A 19941-nucleotide genomic window follows, 5' to 3' on the forward strand; every position below is an offset into this window, starting at 1 on the left:
CTCCAATGGGGATTCCGACCGCGGCGGTAAAGCCGCGGTCGGACCGGCACCACTGGCGGGGTCCCGCCAGTGTACCGCGGCCCCATTGAATCCTCCGCGGCGGCGCAGCTTGCTGCACCACCGCGGGGATTCCGACCCCCCCTACCGCCATCCAGATCCCGGCGGTCGGACCGCCGAGATCCGGATGGCGGTAGGGGGGGTCGCGGGGCCCCTGGGGGCCCCTGCAGTGCCCATGCCACTGGCATGGGCATTGCAGGGGCCCCCGTAAGAGGGCCCCTACATGTATTTCACTGTCTGCTGTGCAGACAGTGAAATACGCGACGGGTGCAACTGCACCCGTCGCACAGCTTCCACTCCGCCGGCTCGATTCCGAGCCGGCTTCATCGTGGAAGCCTCTTTCCCACTGGGCTGGCTGGCGGTCTGAAGGCGACCGCGCGCCAGCCCAGCGGGAAAGTCAGAATTACCGCCGCGGTCTTTCGACCGCGGAACGATAACCTGACGGCGGGACTTTGGCGGGCGGCCTCCGCCGCCCGCCAAGGTCAGAATGAGGGCCTTTGTCGTTCATGCATACATGAGACCCAGACAAGGGATGGGCCATGATTTTGGTATTCAAAGACAATTTGACTAATATGGTACAGTTAAAAAGCAGATGATGCTATACAATGTATTTGGGTATGCATTGAGGAAGCACATGACAAAATACCTCTGAGGAATAAGAGGTTTGGTAACGCAAGTGTGGTACATATGTAGCCACAAGGAACCTTTAGGGTAACGCACAGACAGGTGCCAGTCAGGCTGACAGGATGCAGGGTCAATCTGGATCCAGCAATTTCACAAGGTACACAATCAGTGGTCTGACTAAGACTGGTCGGAGGAAGAACAAGACAGTTGACATGGAAAACTGTGTATGTCCTGTGTTTTTGAAGGTGACACATAAACCCAAGGGCTGTTTTACACGGCTTAGTTACTAGCAATGCATTACGGTGTATTTGACAAAATGCAAACTTCTATGCTGTTCCAGGCATCAGCAGGGGCAGCGCATGTTCAAATGGGTGGTGTGCATGGAGGTGATCACAGGTGTGTGCTACATCAGTTTCTCACAAGTCCTGTATGTGAGATTCGAAATCAAATGGCTAACAGTACCTTTCACACAGGAAGCAATCTACATGTGATAACAGGGCTTAGAAACTACAAGCCAGTGTATTAATTGACCTGACGTCCATGCAGTCAGATGTACTATGACAATGGCATAATATAGGAAAGGGTGTAGCACACAGGATTAGTATTGTTAGTCTGTGTTGTAGAGGAGGGAATATCGGGGTACACATATTACCATTCCAGGGACCTCTTCAGACAGGTGGGTTGTGACCAGGAGCATGGGTGTGTCAGGAGTTAGGAAATGGGCTGAGATGTGCATGGAATGTCATGTGTGCAATGCTTGTCATAGGTGTGGCACTTGTGCTGTCTATGTTCTGCTTATATGGAACTCTAGTCACAGATAGTCCTTGCAAAGATAGGTGCAGTTGGACTTACTGCTGTCAAGGGTCTGGTCATACATTCCTGTTACCAATGCAATAGCACATCCACTGCCTCATGAATGAGGCTTGTTTTCCCCTTATTGAGTGATGGTGTCTTAGTTGTGTGCCATATGCTGTGATGAACCATGTTGCCAACATGTATGTGTGAAATAGGTGTGGTCCTCTGCTATTACCCTTCAAAGGTGAAATGTAAAGGATATATGTCATTTACAGTGTGTGTGTATGTGACTGTTGTATGATACGCATCACAATTGCTCAGGAAATTTCTGTGTCCTGATCGGTATATCAGCAATGCTCCATGAGACTACACTCTTATTCTGATAGTTAGAGATAAAGGTGAGCAAAAATGATTAGCCAGACCATGATATTGTGATTATTATCGGTGTTTATTTACAATAGTTAATACAGTGGTGATGGTGATTATTTTTAAAATAAATTGTTCACTATATGTTGGCGCCTATGCAATCCAGCAGCCGTGTTCTGTTGTTCCCCCTCATGTTGCAGGCCAGCATCCTCCTCTTCCTCCTCTTCAGGCATGTGTGGCTCTGGTTCTAAGAGGGGAATGTTCCTTCGTATGCAAATGTTGTGCAGGATGGCACATGTTAGAATGATCTTGCAGACCATTTCTGAGGAATATAGGAGGCTGCCACCAGTGATGTCGAGGCACCTGAATCTCGACTTGAGGATGCTGAAGGTCCTCTCGATTATGCTGCATGTCCTCCTATGTGCGTCATTGTAGGCACGCTCTGCTGCAGTGCTTGGGTTGCCAAAAAGTGTCATTATCCATGGCTGGATCCCATACCCCTGATCAGCTGAAAAAGAAAATGAACGGGATCATGTTGATGTAGCTTGCCCCATTGAAATCACCTTGCATAGCAGTAGTTGTCTTGTGTTGTCTGTGACTCTTTTGTATTATTGTGTTCCTTCCTAGGCTTGTAGGATGTACCATCTGCATTGGGTTGTTTCCTTAACTGAACAAGTGTTTGGCTGCTGACCGGTTGTCAACAGTATGTTTTGGGATTTGCAGTACAGTGTGCACTCCCTAGCATTGTGACTTGTGATACAGGTTTCCCTGTGTCTTCACTGGGGGTGAGAAGATATTTCCATACACAGATTCATTTTGACACTGTTGTTAACACGTTAGCATCAATGTACCCTGGACATCCCATACCTTTAGACATATGCAATGTATTAATTTAAACATCAGTGAGACGCTTACATTTTGCAAGGTGACAAATAGGCAAACCTCTCCAAACGTTGTGATCATTGACGTCTTTACATTAGACTGTACACTAATTTCAGATGTGTGACAGGTTCAATGCTGACCTATGAAACAGGGCTAGCGATGTCACGACCTCAGTGTGTTCCTGTCCACATGTTGCTGTTGTGGTGTATGTGTTGTGTGTCCTAGAGGGTTGCTGTGCAGTGTGTATATAAGTAGGTTTTTGTACTTACCACCAAGTAGTCTATTGCCATACCGTCCATCCTGGAAGTGTTCATTGATGGTAGAGTGATGGAAGATGAATGAGTCATGGACACTCCAAGGATATTTTGCCACGATGTTGGTGATCAATCCTTGGTGATCGACAATGGCCTGCACATTGATGGAATGTGTATGCTTCCTGTTGCGGTAGAGGTGTTCAGTTGCAGCAGGTGGCACAAGGTGTACATGTGTGCAGTCGATGGCACCATGGACGTGTGGGAAGACACTAATGAAGTAAAACCCCTGTTTTGTCTCCTGCTGCTTCTGCAGTGTGTTTGGGAAGCAGATGTGGCGGGGTGTGAGTCCAATGATGACATCCAGTACTTTAGGCAAGAAGGCTGAGAATGATGGCTGTGATATTCGAGCAACCAGGGCACCAGTTGTTTGAAAAGAGCCACTTGCCAACATGTGAAGTACAGCTAGCAGCTTGGTTTTTGTTGGGATGGTGCGGGGTGTCAGCAAGGTGGGTGCCAACTGTGGCTCTCTGTTTCACAGCAGCTGCTGAATGGCCTGCCAGTTCAACCTGTACCTCTGGATGATGTCATGTTCCCCGAGGCCATGAAGGGTTGTTCTGGTGCGGAATATCCTCTCCTGCCTTCTGCACTGCCTTTGGGGTCCCTGCTGGTGTTGTGGTAGCTGCTGTGATAGCTGCTGTTGTTGTTGTTGCTGGGCTCTGCGTCTGCATGCACGCTGGATGAGAAGCACCTCCATGTCTCCCTTTTGCTGCTCTGCTGTTGCTTCTGTGTGTTCTGATTAAATACAGGTGTGTTTGCCCCATTTTAATGCCTGCCCTGACCCAGCCATTCATTTTTGACGCAAATCGGGCTGTGCATCATTTTCCGGCTCCACCTCCCAGCCGTGCTGCATTTTTGCCCGGAAGCATAAATATGACGCACAGCCGTTTAAGTCATTTTTTGGTTGGGAAAGCCTACCTTGCATATGATTAATGCAAGGTGGATTCCTGCATCCAAAAAATGACGCACGCGGTGGGGTTTTGACGTCCGCGGGCAAGGTTTGCACTGAATGTGTGTCAAATGTTTTGCCGCACATTCGTCGCAGGCAAAGTATAAATATGCCCCTTACTGTTTTCTTACAGTCCCAGCGACCCTCTACAACTTCCCATAGGTCTGGGGTCCATTCGTGATTCGCATTCCACTTTTGGAGTATATGGTTTGTGTTGCCCCTAGACCTATGTTCACCTATTGCATCCTATTGTAATTCTACACTGTTTGCATTACTTTTCTTACTGTTACTTACCTGTTTTGGGTTTGTGTACATATAACTTGTGTATATTACTTACCTCCTAGTGAGAGTATTCTCTGAGATACTTTTGGCATATTGTCACTAAAATAAAGTACCTTTATTTTTAGTAACTCTGAGTATTGTGTTTTCTCATGATATTGTGCTATATGATATAAGTGGTATAGTAGGAGCTTTGCATGTCTCCTAGTTCAGCCTAAGCTGCTTTGCCATAGCTACCTTCTATCAACCTAAGCTGTTATAAACACCTCTATTCTACTAATAAGGGATAACTGGACCTGGCACAGGGTGTAAGTACCACAAGGTACCCACTATAAGCCAGGCTAGCCTCCTACAACGACTACCAGCAACATTGTAGCACCTCATCCTGCCGGCTTTCTCAACTGTTTCCTGGTGGTGCATGCTCTGGGGGCTGTCTGCCTTCACCCTGCACTGGAAGCCAAGAAGAAATCTCCCGTGGGCCGACGGAATCTTCCCCCTGCTAACGCAGGCACTAAACTTATTCATCACCGGTCCTCTGGGTCCCCTCTCATCCTGACGAGCATGGACCCTGGAACACAGGAGCTGGGTCCAAGTGTCTCCCACAGTCCAGTGGCCCTTCTGTCCAAATTTGGTGGATGTAAGTCCTTGCCTCCCCACGCCAGACAGTAATCCTGTGTAATGCATGATCTGCAGCTGCTCGGGCTTCTGTGCACTTTTCCAATACTTCCTTTGTGCAGAGCCTGGGTCCCCAGCACTCTGCCCTGCATTGCCCAACTCGCTGAGTTGGACTCTGACATCGTGGGATCCTCCTTTGTGACTATGAGTTGACCACTGTCCTCAGTTTTTCTAAGTGCCTGTTCTGGTACTTCTGTGGGTGCTGCCTGATTTTGTGGTGGCTCTTTGAGTTGCTGAGTGCCCCTTCTGTCTCCTTCTCCAAGGGGTGACCCCCTGGTCCTTCCTGGGCCACAGCAGCACCCAAAATCATCAACCGTGACTCTTGCAGCTAGCAAGGCTTGTCTGTGGTCTTTCTGCGTGGAAATAACTCTTCTTCCTCCAGCACTCCGTGGGACATCTTCTGACCAAAGGAGAAGTTCCTGGCACCTTCCGTTGTTGCAGAATCTTTGGCTTCTTCCACCTGGAGACAGCCCTTTTGCACCTTCATCCGGGGTTTAGTGGGCTCCTGCCCCCCCTGGACACTTTCATGGCTCTTGTACTTGGTCCCCTTCCTTTACAGGTCCTCAGGTCCAGGAATCTGTCTTTAGTGCTTTGCAGTCAGTTGTTGTCCTTGCAGAATCCCCTATCTCGACTTTACTGTCTTTCGGGGGTAGTAGGGTAATTTTACTCCTACTTTTCAGGGTCTTGGGGTGGGGTATCTTGGACATCCTTAGTGTTTTCTCACAGTCCCAGCGACCCTCTACAACCTACCATAGGCCTGGGGTCCATTTGTGGTTTGCATTCCACTTTTGGAGTATATGGTTTGTGTTGGCCCTAGGCCTATATCTACCTATTGCATCCTATTGTGATTCTACATTGTTTGCACTACTTTTCTTACTGTTACTTACCTGTTTTGGGTTTATGTACATATGATTTGTGTATATTATTTACCTCCTAAGTGAGGGTATCCTCTGAGATACTTTTGGCATATTGTCACTAAAATAAAGTACCTTTATTTCTAGTAGCTCAGAGTATTGTGTTTTCTTATGATATTGTGCCTTTACGATATAAGTTGTATAGTAGGAGCTTTGCATGTCTGTTGGTTCAGCCTAAGCTGCTTTGCCATAGCTACCTCTAACAGCCTAAGCTGCTAGAAACACCTCTATTCTACTAATAAGGGATAACTGGACCTGGCATAGGGTGTAAGTACCACAAGGTACCCACTATAAGCCAGGTCAGCCTCCTACAATACCCCACTTCAAGACCCTGAAAAGTAGGAGTAAAGTGATACTACTTCCCCAGAAACACACTAAAATCGCGATAGAGGATTCTGCAAAGACCACAACAGACTACAAAGCGCTGAAGACGGATTCCTGGACCTGAGGACCTGCAAAGGAAGGGGACCAAGTCCAAGAGTCATGAAAGTGTCCAGTGGGGCCAGGAGCCCACTAAACCCCGGATGAAGGTACAAAATGGCTGCCTCCGAGTGGAAGAAGCTGAAGATTCTGCAACAACAAAATGTGCTAGGAACTTCTCCTTGGTGCAGAAGTGGTCACTCCCCTTTCCTTTGTCCAGTTTCATGCCAGAGCAGGGACTGGGGGTTCCCTGAACCGGTGGAGACTGGTTTATGCAAAGAGGGCACCATCTGTGCCCTTCAAAGCATTTCCAGAGGCTGGGGGAGGCTACTCCTCCCCAGCCCTTAACATCTATTTCCAAAGGGAGAGGGTGTAACACCCTCTCTCAGAGGAAATTATTTGTTCTGGCTTCTTGGGACTGGGCTGCCCAGACCCCAGGAGGTCAGAACCCTGTCTGTGGGGTTGCAGCAGCGGTAGCTGCAGATAAAACCCCAGAGAGCTGGTTTTGCAGAACCACGGGGTCCATAGTGGAGCCCTGGGGGTGCATGGGATTGGTAAACTAATACCAGATTTGGCATGGGGGGACAATTCCATGATCTTAGACATGTTATATGGCCAAATTCGGAGTTACCATTGTGAAGCTACATATAGGTATTGACCTATATGTAGTGCACACGTGTAATGGTGTCCGGCACTCCCAAAATCTGGGAAAATTGCCCTGAACTATCTGGGGGCACCTTTGCTAGTGCAAGGGTGCCCTCACACTTAGTAACTTTGCACCTAACCATCACTAAGTGAGGTTTAGACATATAGGTGACTTATAAGTTACTTAAGTGCAGTGTAAAATGGCTGTGAAATAATGTGTACTTTATTTCACTCAGGCTGCAGTGGCAGTCCTGTGTAAGATTTGTCTGAGCTCCCTATGGGTGGCAAAAGAAATGCTGCAGCCCAAAGGGATCTCCTGGAACCCCAATACCCTGGGTACCTAGGTACCATGTACAAGGGAATTATAAGGGTGTACCAGTATGCCAATGAGAATTGGTAAAATTAGTCACTAGCCTGGAGTGACAATTTTAAAAGCAGAGAGAACATAAACACTGAGGTTCTGGTTAGCAGAGCCTCAGTGATACCGTTAGGCACCACACAGGGAACACATACAGGGCATACATTATGAGCACTGGGGTCCTGACTAGCAGGGTCCCAGTGACACCTAGGCAAAAACAAACATACATACAGTAAAAATGAGGGTAACATGCCAGGCAAGATGGTACTTTCCTACACAACCCCACCAAACGAAGGACAATAAGGCTAACCTTGCCCAGATGAGTCTTCATTGTCTAAGTGGAAATATCTGAATAGTCCATCTGCAGTGGAGTGGGTACTCCCAGGTCTATGTTCCACTGTATATTCCATTCCCTGTAGGGATATGGACCACCTCAACAATTTAGGGATTTCACCTTTCATTTGTTTTAGCCAAAGTAGAGGTTTGTGGTCAGTCTTAACAATAAAGTGAGTACCAAACAGGTATGGTCTCAACTTCTTCAGTGCCCATACCACAGCAAAGGCCTCCCTCTCAATGGCAGACCAACGCTTTTCTCTAGGGGTCAACCTCCTGCTGATAAAAGCAACAGGTTGATCCTGGCCCTCAGTATTCAGCTGTGATAGCACTGCCCCAAACCCTAATTCAGAAGCATCAGTCTGTACTATGAATTTCTTTGAGTAGCAAGGGCTTTTTAGGACAGGTGCAGAGCACATGGCCTGTTTGAGCTCATCAAAAGCTTTTTGACAGCTAGCTGTCCACAATAACCTTTTAGGCATCTTTTTGCTAGTGAGATAATTAAGAGGGGCTGCTACGGAGCCATAATTCTTGATGAATCTCCTATAGTACCCTGTGAGGCCTAAGAAGGCTCTCACCTGGGTTTGAGTTGTAGATGGAGTCCGTTCCATAATGGTCTGGATCTTCCCCTCCAGTGGTGCAATCTGTTCCCCACCTACCAGGTGGCCCAGATAAACCACTTTCCCCTGCCCTATCTGGCACTTTGAGGCCCTTATAGTGAGGCCTGTCTTTTGCAGGGCCTCCAAAACTTTCCATAGGTGGACCAGGTGATCATCCCAGGTTGAGCTAAAGACAGCTATATCATCTAGATATGCTGCACTTAAAGCTTCCAACCCTTGCAGGACTGTGTTCACCAACCTTTGAAAAGTGGCAGGTGCATTTTTCAGACCAAAGGGCTTTACTGTGAATTGATAGTGCCCTCCAATGGTTGAAAATGCAGTCTTGGGTTTAGCATCTTCTGATAACCTAATCTGTCAATACCCTGCAGTTAGATCAAAAGTGCTTAGATACTTGGCAGAAGACAGTGTATCTATGAGCTCATCTGCCATGGGTATAGGGTGAGCATCTGTCTTGTTTACTTGGCTGAGCCCTCTATAATCAACACAAAACCTCATCTCTCTTTTTCCATCTTTAGTGTGAGGTTTTGAGACAAGCACAATTGGGCTAGCCCAGGGGCTTTCTGAAGGCTCAATCACCCCTAAGTCTAACATTTTCTGCACCTCTTGTTTAATGCAGTCCCTGACATGGTCAGGCTGCCTATATATCTTACTTTTGACAGGTAAACTGTCTCTAGTATTGATAGTGTGTTCACACCAAGTAGTAGTACCTAGTATCAGTGAAAAGAGTTCAGAAAACTGTTTTAAGAGATTAACACAGTTGTCTTTCTGTTCAGTAGTAAGAAAATCTGTTAAGACCACTCCTCCACTAAGCCATCAGCTTCAGTGGTGGGGAAGAACTCAGGAAGAGGGTCACTCTCTTCTTCCTGTCCCTCATCAGTTGCCATGAGCAGGGTGAGATCAGCCCTGTCATAGTAGGGTTTTAGGAGGTTGACATGGATCACCCTAAGGGGACTCCTGGCAGTGCCCAGGTCTACCAAATGGGTAACCTCACCCTTCTTTTCAACAATTAGATGGTGTCCACTCCATTTGTCCTGGAGTGCTCTTGGGGCCACAGGTTCCAATACCCACACCTTCTGTCCTGGGTGGTACTGAGTCAGGACATCCTTCTGGTCATGCCATTGCTTTTGCAGCTCCTGGCTGGACTGAAGGTTTTTACTGGCCTTTTTCATATACTCAGCCATTCTGGATCTTAGGCCAAGTACATAGTCCACTATGTCCTGTTTAGGAGCTTTTAAAGATTGTTTCCAATCCTCCTTAACAAGAGCAAGGGGACCTCTCACAGGGTGCCCAAAGAGGAGTTCAAAAGGGGCTAAAGCCCACTCCTTTTGGGGTACCTCCCTGTAAGCAAAAAGGAGGCAAGGTAACAGGACATCCCATCTCCTTCTGAGTTTTTCAGGGAGTCCCATTATCATGCCTTTGAGAGTTTTATTAAACTTCTCAACCAGACCATTTGTTTGTGGATGGTAAGGAGTTATGAACTTGTAAGTTACACCACACTCCTTCCACATTTGCTTGGAGGTATGCAGACATGAAGTTACTACCTCTGTCTGACACCACTTCCTTAGGGAAACCCACTATGGAAAAGATTCCCATTAGGGCCTTTGCCACTGCAGGAGCTGTTTTGGTCCTTAAGGGGATGGCTTCAGGGTACCTAGTGGCATGGTCCCCTACCACCAGGATAAATCTATTGCTTGAAGCTGTTGGAGGGTCAAGGGGGCCAACTATATCAACCCCTACCCTTTCAAAGGGCACCCCAACCACTGGAAGTGGAATTAAGGGGGCCTTTGGAGTGCCACCAGTCTTGCCACTGGCTTCGCAGGCCAAACAAGAGCGACAAAACTCTTTAGTATCCTCTGACATATGAGGCCAGTGAAACAGGGGGACAAGTCTCTCCCAAATTTTCGTCCGGCCCAAATGCCCAGCCAAAGGAATGTCATGTGCCAAAGTAAGAAGAAACTCTCTGTACTGCAAGGGAATAACCAATCTCCTGCAGCTCCAGGTTTAGGGTCCCTTGACTCAGTGTACAAGAGGTTGTCTTCCCAATACACCTTATGGCTATCACTGACATCCCCATTCTGCTGCTTGACAGCTTTCTGTCTTAAACCCTCTAATGTGGGACTGGTCTGCTGTACAACACTCAGCTCTTCCCTAGCAGGCCCCCCTGCACCATAAAGCTCAGCAGTGTCTGCTGCCAGCTCCTCTGGTGTAGGTTCTGCATAGGGAGAAGATTCCTCATCCTCAAAAAGGGAATCTTCTGGAGAGGAAGGGACAGTGGACAAGGATTTACCCTTTCTACCCCTAGATTTTAGGAGCACTTGATCCATGTTCCAGGATCCAAGTTTCCCTGTCCTTTTTGCTTTTTGGCCTGAGCCCTTGTCAAAGCAAAAATATGCCCAGGAATGCCCAGCATTGCTGCATGAGCCTCCACTTCTGCCCAAGTTGATGTTTCCAAAGCATTACCTATTATGCAATCTACAGGTAATTCAGTGGCTACCACAACTTTCTTTGGACCAGCCACCCAATTGAGATTTAAACAGCCATGGGGTGGCTAAGAGTGTTGTTATGAGCATCAGTCACTTGGTACTGCTGACCAAGTAGGTGTTGATCAGGGTGGACCTGTTTTTCTATCACCATAGTTACACTGGCTCCTATGTCCCTGTAGGCCTCAACCTCAACACCGTTTATTAGGGGTAGTTTGCTTGTACTTACCCATATTAAGGGGACAAGCAACCAAGGTGGCAAAGTCAATGCCACCATCAGAGACTAAAACAGCCTCTGTGGTCTCCCTAACAAGACCAACCCCAACTACACTGCCAATAGTGAGCCCAGCTATACCCTTGGATTGGCTATTTGTAGTAGATTTCCCACCACCACTGCTATCACTAGGGGCACTAGATTTTGCAGTTGGGGTTGTGGTGGTGGGAGCCTTGGTGTTTTTCTTTGGACAAGTGGAATCAATTGCCCAATGGCCTTTTACTTTACATACATAACACCACAGCTTTTTCTGATTGTTTGAAGAGGATTTGGACCCACCAGCCCAGAGGATTTTTGTGGGCCTGATGAAGACTCAGAATGTTTTTTATCTTTGTCTCTACCCTTGTCAGAAGACTTACCATCCTTCTTCTTGCCATCCTTGTCACCCCCCTGTATGAACTTTTCTGTTCACTCTTGTTCTGACCCATTTGTCTGCCTTTTTTTCCTAATTCTTGGGGAGAGCTCAGATCTGAGTCTACCAGGTACTGGTGCAACAAATCAGACACACAATTGTTTAGAATTTGCTCTCTATGGATCAGATTATACAGGATTTCATAGTCAGTCACCTTGCTGCCATGTAACCAACCCTCCAAGGCCTTCACTGAACAGTCAACAAAATCTATCTAATCTTGAGAGGACTCTTTTTTGGTGTCTCTGAACTTAATCCTGTATTGTTCAGTGGTTAAGCCAAATCCATACAAGAGTGCATCCTTCAAATCTTTGTAATTATTGGCATCACTTTCTCTGACAGTAAGGAGCCTATCCCTACCCTTTTCAGTGAAAGATAGCCACAAGATAACAGCCCACTGCCTTTGAGGGACCAACTGTACCATGCAGGCCCTCTCAAGTGCAGCAAACCACTTGTTAATGTCATCCCCCTCCTTGTAAGGGGGGACTATCTTATGGAGGTTTCTGGAATCTTGCTCTCTAACAGGATTACTATCTGAAACACTGCTGCTGCCACCATGGGGTACTGACCCCATTCTCTGTCTTTCCCTCTCTATATCTAGGGATTCCATGTCTAAGGCCAGCTGCTGCTGTTTAAGCTTCAGTCTGGTCTCTTCCAACCTCAGCTTTCTGCGTTCCCTTTCCATTAAGTTACCCTCAGGGTGGGAGGCTTGGGAATGTTTGTTTACAGAGGAAATGTGGGAATTGGCAGAGCGAGACCTGTCCCTAACTGGCTGGACCCTAGTAACCTAACCGTTAGGAGTGAAAGGTGCCCTACTAATGTGTGAACCTCTCCCACTACCAGTGTCACTAGGTGGCCTGCTAGATGGCAGGTCTTTGTAAGAACCCTCCCCAATCTCTTCAGGGAACTCCTCTGAGTCTGACTGGGTACCTTCCCCTCCTACCTCATGTTCCTGAGATGGGCCAGACTGGTTCTGGTCACATTCTAGGAGCAGGTTAAAGAGAAATTATTTTGTAGGATTCTTACCAATGCTTAAACCTCTTTCTAGGCAGAGACCCCTCAAACTTTTAAAGTTTAAACTCTCATCGGTTTCTTGAACAATTTTGGGAGTGGGCTATACTGCAGACATGATAGAAAAGGTTTAAGAGAGAGAGAGAAAACGTTTTAGAACTTTTGAAAGCACACTGAGAAAAAACTTTTTCAAATTTTTTGAAAACTTTAAAAAGTTTTCAGAACTTTTCAGAAACTTTTAGTAGAAAGTTTTAGAGAAGAACAGTAAACTGTTTTGGTTCAATGTGCATATATTGAAATATTTGGTATAAGTTTTTTCTTATGAAAAGCACCAAATGACAAAGTGGTAAAGCAGTTACAAGTACTTATCCCACCGCTGCACCACCAATGAAGGAGGCTGGCCTGGCTTATAGTGGGGACCTTTTGGTACTTACACCTTGTGCCAGGTCCAGTTATCCCTTATTAGTAGATTAGAGGTGTTCTAGCAGCTTAGGCTGATAGAGGTAGCTATAGCAGAGCAGCTTAGGCTGAACTAGGAGACATGCAAAGCTCCTACCATACCACTTATATCACTTAGCACTATATCATAATAAAACACAATACTCAGAGTTACTAGAAATAAAGGTACTTTATTTTAGTGACAATGTGCCAAAAATATCTCAGAGGATCTACTCCCTTAGGAGGTTGGTAAAATACACAACACATACACAGAAACAAGAATCAGGTAAGTAAAACAGTCATCGGAGGTCAACTCAGGGAGCTGAGCATCGTAGGGCAGAGTGCTGGGGACCTAGGCTTGGCTGTGCACGAAGGATTCCTTGGAAATGTGCACAGAAGCCCTAGCAGCTGCAATTCACGCAGTGCACAGGATTACTGACTGGTGTGTGTAGGCAAGGACTTCCCTCCACCAAATTTGGGCAGATGGACCACTGGACTGTCGGGTCACTTGGATCCAGCTCCTGTGTTCCAGGGACCATGCTCGTCAAGATGAGAGGGGACCCAGAGGACCGGTGAAGCAGAAGTTTCGTGCCTGCGGTAGCAGGGGGAAGATTCCATCGACCGACTGGAGATTTCTTCTTGGCTTCCAGTGCAGGGTGAAGGCAAACAGCCCTCAGAGCATGCACCACCAGGAAACAGTCGAGAAAGCTGGCAGGATTAGGCACTACAATGTTGCTGGTAGTCTTCTTGCTGCTTTGTTGTGGATTTGCGGGCGTCCTGTAGCAGTCAGTGTTCGATCCTTGGCAGAAATCGAAGAGGGAGATGCAGAGTAACTCTGGTGAGCTCTTGCATTCGTTATCTGATGAGAAACCCACAGGAGAGAACCTAAATAGCCCCCAGAGGAGGATTGGCATGGGGGGACAATTCCATGATCTTAGACATGTTACATGGCCATATTCGGAGTTACCATTGTGAAGCTACATATAGGTATTGACCTATATGTAGTGCACAGGTGTAATGGTGTCCCCGCACTCGCAAAGTCTGGGGAAATTGCCCTGAACTGTATGGGGGCACCTTGACTAGTGCCAGGGTGCCATCACACTTAGTAACTTTGCACCTAACCTTCACTAAGGGAAGGTTAGACATATAGGTGACTTATAAGTTACTTAAGTGCAGTGTAAAATGGCTGCGAAATAACGTGGATGTTATTTCACTCAGGCTGCAGTGGCAGTCTTGTGTAAGAATTTTCTAAGCTCCCTATGGGTGGCAAAAGAAATGCTGTAACCCATAGGGATCTCCTGGAACCCCAATACCCTGGTTACCTAGGTATCATATACTAGGGAATCATAAGGGTGTTCCAGTGTGCCAATCAGAATTGGTAAAAATGGTCACTAGCCTGCAGTGACAATTTTAAAAGCAGAGAGAGCATAAGCACTGAGGTTCTGATTAGCAGAGCCTCCATGACACAGTTAGGCACCACACAGGGAACACATTCAGGCCACAATCTATGAGCACTGGGGTCCTGGATAGCAAGATCCCAGTGAGACAGTAAAAACACAATGACATATACTCACAAACAGGCCAAAAGTGAGGGTAACAATCCTAGATGGAGGCTACCTTCCTACAAACACCCTCCTCCCAAAGGAAATGCTTTATTCTGTCTCCCTGGGACTGAGCTGCTCAGACCCCAGGAGGGCAGAACCCTGTCTGTGAGGAGGCAGCAGCTGTAGCTGCAGTGCAAGCCTCAGAGAGCTGGTTTGGCAGTACTGGGAGTCCATAGTGGAGCCCCCAGGATGCATGGAATCGGCATCCCAATACCACATTTGGAATGGGGGGACAATTCCATGATCTTAGACACCTTACATGCCCATATTCGGAGTTACTATTGTGAAGCTACATATAGGTATTGACCTATATGTAGTGCATGCGTGTAATGGTGTCCCCGCACTCACAAATGCCCGGAAATGGCCCTGAACTATGAGGGGGCACCTTTGCTAGGGCAATGGTGCCCTCACACTCAGTAACTTTGCACCTAACCTTCACTAAGTGAGGGTTAGACATATAGGTGACTCATAAGATACTTAAGTGCAGTGAAAATGGCTGTGAAATAGTGTGTGCACTATTTCACGCAGGCTACAATGGCAGGCCTGTAGAAGGGTTTGTCTGAGCTCCTTATGGGTGGCAAAAGAAATGCTGCAGCCCATAAGGATCTCCTGGAACCGCCAATGCCCTGGGAACCTAGGCACCATATACTAGGGACTTCTAAGGGGGGTTGAGTGTGCCAATTGAAATTGAAATAACGCATACTGCAGGCCTTTACTCAGGTATGGGGCTTGATGTTTTCCCAGGGGAACCTGAAGGGCAGACTTAGAGCTTAACATTCTGTGCTCTATCCTAGCCTCGGTAGGGATTAGTCCATTGACAATAGTGACAATATGGTAGCATTGTTTTTATGCTTCACTCTTCTCGTCACAATTTTAATACTGTCATGTTGTGGCATCCTGGTTATTACAGCTCATGCCTTGCTATCTAAGATGCAGTTGTTTTATTAAACTCATTTTTGACACATATACTGCTTCTATTTGTCATTTATATATGAGACTGAATTGTAAGTGAGAGAACCGGATGCGACCTGATGACCATGACTTCCCTGAGAAGCCAAATATGTCATGCGCTCGGCTGACCAGTCATCCCTATCCTTGGGTAGAGATGAGGCACTGCTAGTTGGCCTGAGCAAAACCTGGATTGGAGCGACAGGTGTCACCGGCAGTGGATAAGGCTAAGGCCCTCATTACAACCCTGGCGGTCGGTGATAAAGCATCGGTAATACCGCCAACAGGTCGGCGGAAAAAAAAATGAAATCACGACCATGGTGGAAACCGCCAACATAGACAGCCACTTTAACACTCCGACCGCCACGGCGGTAGAAACAAACACTGTGGCGGTTACCACCAACAGACAGACGGAAGACAAGGTTCCGCCCACTGTATTACAACAGGCCTATCCGCCACCCTTTCCGGGACGGTACCAACGCTATCAAAAGCACGGCGGAAACAGGACTTGGAAGGGAAACTACTCACCTCTCGACACCCAACGAAGCACCAGGATGCCATGGAGCACGAACTGCAGGTCCTGCCCATCCTGCTCTTCCTCCTCTTGTATCAGGAGCAGGAAAGATGCTGTCGATGACCACGGTGAGTACTGCACCTACAACACAAGGTAGGAGGGGAGGGAAAAGAGAGTGACACACACACGCAACACCCCCACCCGCACCCTCACCCACAACAACATACACACAAATACATGCAGCAACATTACATATACACCCCCTCATCTCCTGGAAGAACGCAAGGACAAAAGGAAATGATTGTAATGAGAGTAATCAATAAAAATCAGATAGGGCAATTTAAAAAATCAGTATATACAGATATGTACACCAACTACACAAGTCCTGATATTAATCAAATCATTGTCCGTGTATCAGTGTCCCAAAATGCATGGGCGAGGCCCACACAAGATACCTGACTCGAGACGGAGAGAGCACTGCAGGGGCATCAGATGGAAAATAAACAGGCACCTCAGGGGGAGGGGGGCACCTCAGCTGGATGAACGGACGACACCACTGCTCCACGAGGGGGCTCCTTGTCCACTGCTATATCCTGGGGAGTGCAAAGCCACAGTCTCTCAAGTCTCTCCAGTGGGTGGTTTGCCCACTGCTGTATCCTGGGGAGTGCAAAGCCACAGTCTCTCAAGTCTCTCCAGTGGGTGGTTTGCCCACTGCTGTATCCTGGGGAGTGCAAAGCCACAGTATCTCAAGTCTCTCCAGTGGGTGGGTTGCCCACTGCTGTATCCTAGGGAGTGCAAAGCCACAGTCTCTAAAGTGGATAACAGTCTCCACTGGTTCCGTAGGGGGCTTTGTGCCCAGAGTGCTTTATCCTGCCAAGGACTGAGGTAGTGGATGTCATTGTCCACTGGTTCTGGAGGGAGCTTTATGCCCAGAGTGCTTCATCCTGCCAAGGACTGAGGTAGTGGATGTGAATCTCCACTGGTTCTGAATGGAGCTTTGTGCCCAGAGTGCTTCATCCTGCCAAGGACTGAGGTAGTGGATGTCATTGTCCACTGGTTCTGGAGGGGGCTTTGTGCCCAGAGTGCTTCATCCTGCCAAGGAGTGAGGTAGTGGATGTCATTGTCCACTGGTTCTGGAGGGGGCTTTGTGCCCAGAGTGCTTCATCCTGCCAAGGACTGAGGTAGTGGATGTGAATCTCCACTGGTTCTGAAGGGGTTTTTGTGCCCAGAGTGCTTCATCCTGCCAAGGACTGAGGTAGTGGATGTGAATCTTCACTGGTTCTGGAGGGGGCATTGTGCCCAGAGTGCTTCACATGCAGTGTGGCAGGTCCCATCCCCTCACCTGGGTGTGTGTGCCACGAGATTGCCTGGGAACAGGTAGCATGATACACCATGGAGGCAGAGACACACTCCAACCTGCAGGTACAAACAGTGCTGGGAGTCATGCCTCATGGACCCTGGGCAGGGTCCAGGATGTCTCCAGCAACCTCGGATGGCTGCCCACTGGGGATGACTTCAATGTCAGCTGTGGTGGCACTGTCTGAGCATGTCGCGGGGCTGGTGGCGGTGGTTGCGGCGGTGTCTGTGGCGGAGGTGCTGGCGGTGGTGTGTGTGTCTGCACCTGTTGAGGGACACAGCAGGACATCTCCTGCAGCCTTGGACGGCTGCCCACTGCGGATGATGCTGGGGACTGTTGCTGAGGCAGCAAACATGCAGGTGGCGGTGCTGGTGGCGGTGTCCACCGCTGTACATGTTGGTGTTGTGGTTGACAGAAGGGGTGACTCTGGTCCCCCAGCCGGAGCCTCCATGCCCTGTCCTGACCTGCTCTTTCGCTTGTGTCCCTTCCCCACCTTTGATGTCGCTGCTGGTGTCTTCCCACTGTCCCCTTTTGGTTTGGAGGAGCCCTCCTTGCTGGTAGGTGCAGCTTCTCACTCCGGCATGTGGGCAACTTCTTCAGATTGGCAGGTGGTAGAATGTCCTGCTCCTTGGCCTCGCTAGGTTGCATACTGGCAGCCCTGATGGGTGGCGCCTGCAATGAGACCGGAGTTGCTGGGACCACTGTGCTTGCGTATTTGGTGGCTGAGGTGCTGGGCTGGGACCTGGACAGCCTGGCCCTTGGGGAAGGACGGGGGGGCAGGTGTAGGGAAGAGGTCAATGTTAGTCAGGAAATGTTTCTTAGACAGGAAGATGGAGGGGGCTTGGGAGTGGATGAAGAGGTAGTGGTTGTAGGAGGTGTATGTTTGCTGAATTTGGGTGAAGGTGCATGCGCTGGAGGCTGTTGTGGGGTGGATGACTGTTGGGTGTGTGCCTGCGTTTGTGTACTTTGGGATGAGGGCTCACAGACACACTGGGTGAATGGTAGTGGGGGTGGTGATTGCACGTGAGCGGTGTGTGGTGATGGGCGTGCTGGTGATGGAGGTAGTGGCTGAGGATGTAGTACATGCAGGTGTAAGTGGAGACGAGACAGGGAGGGAGGATGAGGACATGGAGGAGGGGGACACAGTGGAAGCAGTGGATGTTGCTGTGTCTGCATGGGGATGGTCTTGTGAGAGTGCCTGTGGCATGTGTGGTGCTTATGTTTGCCATGTCCACTCTTGTGTGTTGATGAGTGTGCATGCTGGTCTGATAGTGTGCTTGGGATAGGCTGAGGTACAGGGGATTGGGTCTGGGTGGAGGAAGTTGGAGGGGGGAGGCTGGACACAGGAACAATGTCTGCCATCAGTGCTGAGGCCAGAGCCTGAAATGCTCTCTGTTGGGCCACCTGGCCAGAATAAATGCCCTCCAGGTATGCATTTGTTTGCGGCAAATGACGCTCAGCACCCAGGATGGCATTCAAAATGGTAGATTGCCCAACAGTGAGGGATCTCAGGAGGTCAATAGCCTCCTCACTGAGGGCAGCAGGGCTGACAGGGTCAGGGGCTGAGGTGCCTGGGGCGAAGGAGATGCCCACCCTCCTGGGTGAGCGGGCACGGGAAACACGCTGTGGTGCTGCTGGGAGGGTGTGCTGGTAGGGGGGGTGGAGGCTGTACCTGTTGATGGGGTGGGCACAGAGGTGCCCACCCCTGCAAGGGAGCTCCCATCAGAGGAGGGGTCGCTGTCTCTGGTGTATGCTCCTGGCCCCGTCGTGGAGCTCCCCTCTCCCTCCGTCCCACTGGTGCCTTCAGACTCCGTTACTTCACCCACCAGGGCCATGTGGGATGCAGCTCTGTCCTGCTCCAGTGCCACTGCTCCTCTGCCAGATGATGCTAATTCATGCAAGGACAGGGTGACAAAACAAAAAGGGGGGGGAGAGAGAAGAGACTCATGGTCAGTGCATGCAACACCACTACCATTGGCGGACACAACACACAGGGAGCAGCCCTATGCACTAAGCCATGCACTAACAGTGCAGGGGAAAAGCACATGCCCAAGGGGGACTCTGTCTAGACCCATTTCATGCACAGCTGGAACCCATGGGAGCCTGACTAGGTGTAGACGGCAAAGACCACCTTTGGGGTTGGAGAGGGAATGAGGCTGCAAATCAATGGATCTACCTTTGCGCGTCCGCCCTGGCCTAGGAGAACCCATAGCCCACCACCCCCACCCAGACACCTTGTCAAGCATGCAGAGTCAGCTGAATGAGAGTGTACTCACCCCCTTTTGGCTGCTGTGATGCCCTCAAGCACCCATCCAACTCTGGAAATGCCACCGCCAGGATCCAGAACATAAGGGGGTCATGGTGCGATGGGCACCCCTTCCACGTTGGGAGGCCATCCCCAGCTGGGCCTCTGCCATCTTCTTGCTCCAGCGGTGCAGGTCCTCCCATCTTTTCCAGCAGTGGCTGCTCCGTCTATGGTAGACCCCCAGGGTCCGCATTCCCTTGGTGATGGCACGCCAAACACCCTTCTTCTGGTGGGCGCTGACCTAGAGGAAAAGTGAAGTTATAATGGATGTTACTCTCCCCTACAGTTCTCCTCACACATTGCCGAAAAACCTCCCACCATGGCCCAGACATTCATACACACTATTCTCACATGCTGGCCTGTACCCCCGCTC

The sequence above is a fragment of the Pleurodeles waltl genome, chromosome 4_2, assembly GCF_031143425.1.
Source record: "Pleurodeles waltl isolate 20211129_DDA chromosome 4_2, aPleWal1.hap1.20221129, whole genome shotgun sequence".
Taxonomy (NCBI): domain Eukaryota; kingdom Metazoa; phylum Chordata; class Amphibia; order Caudata; family Salamandridae; genus Pleurodeles; species Pleurodeles waltl.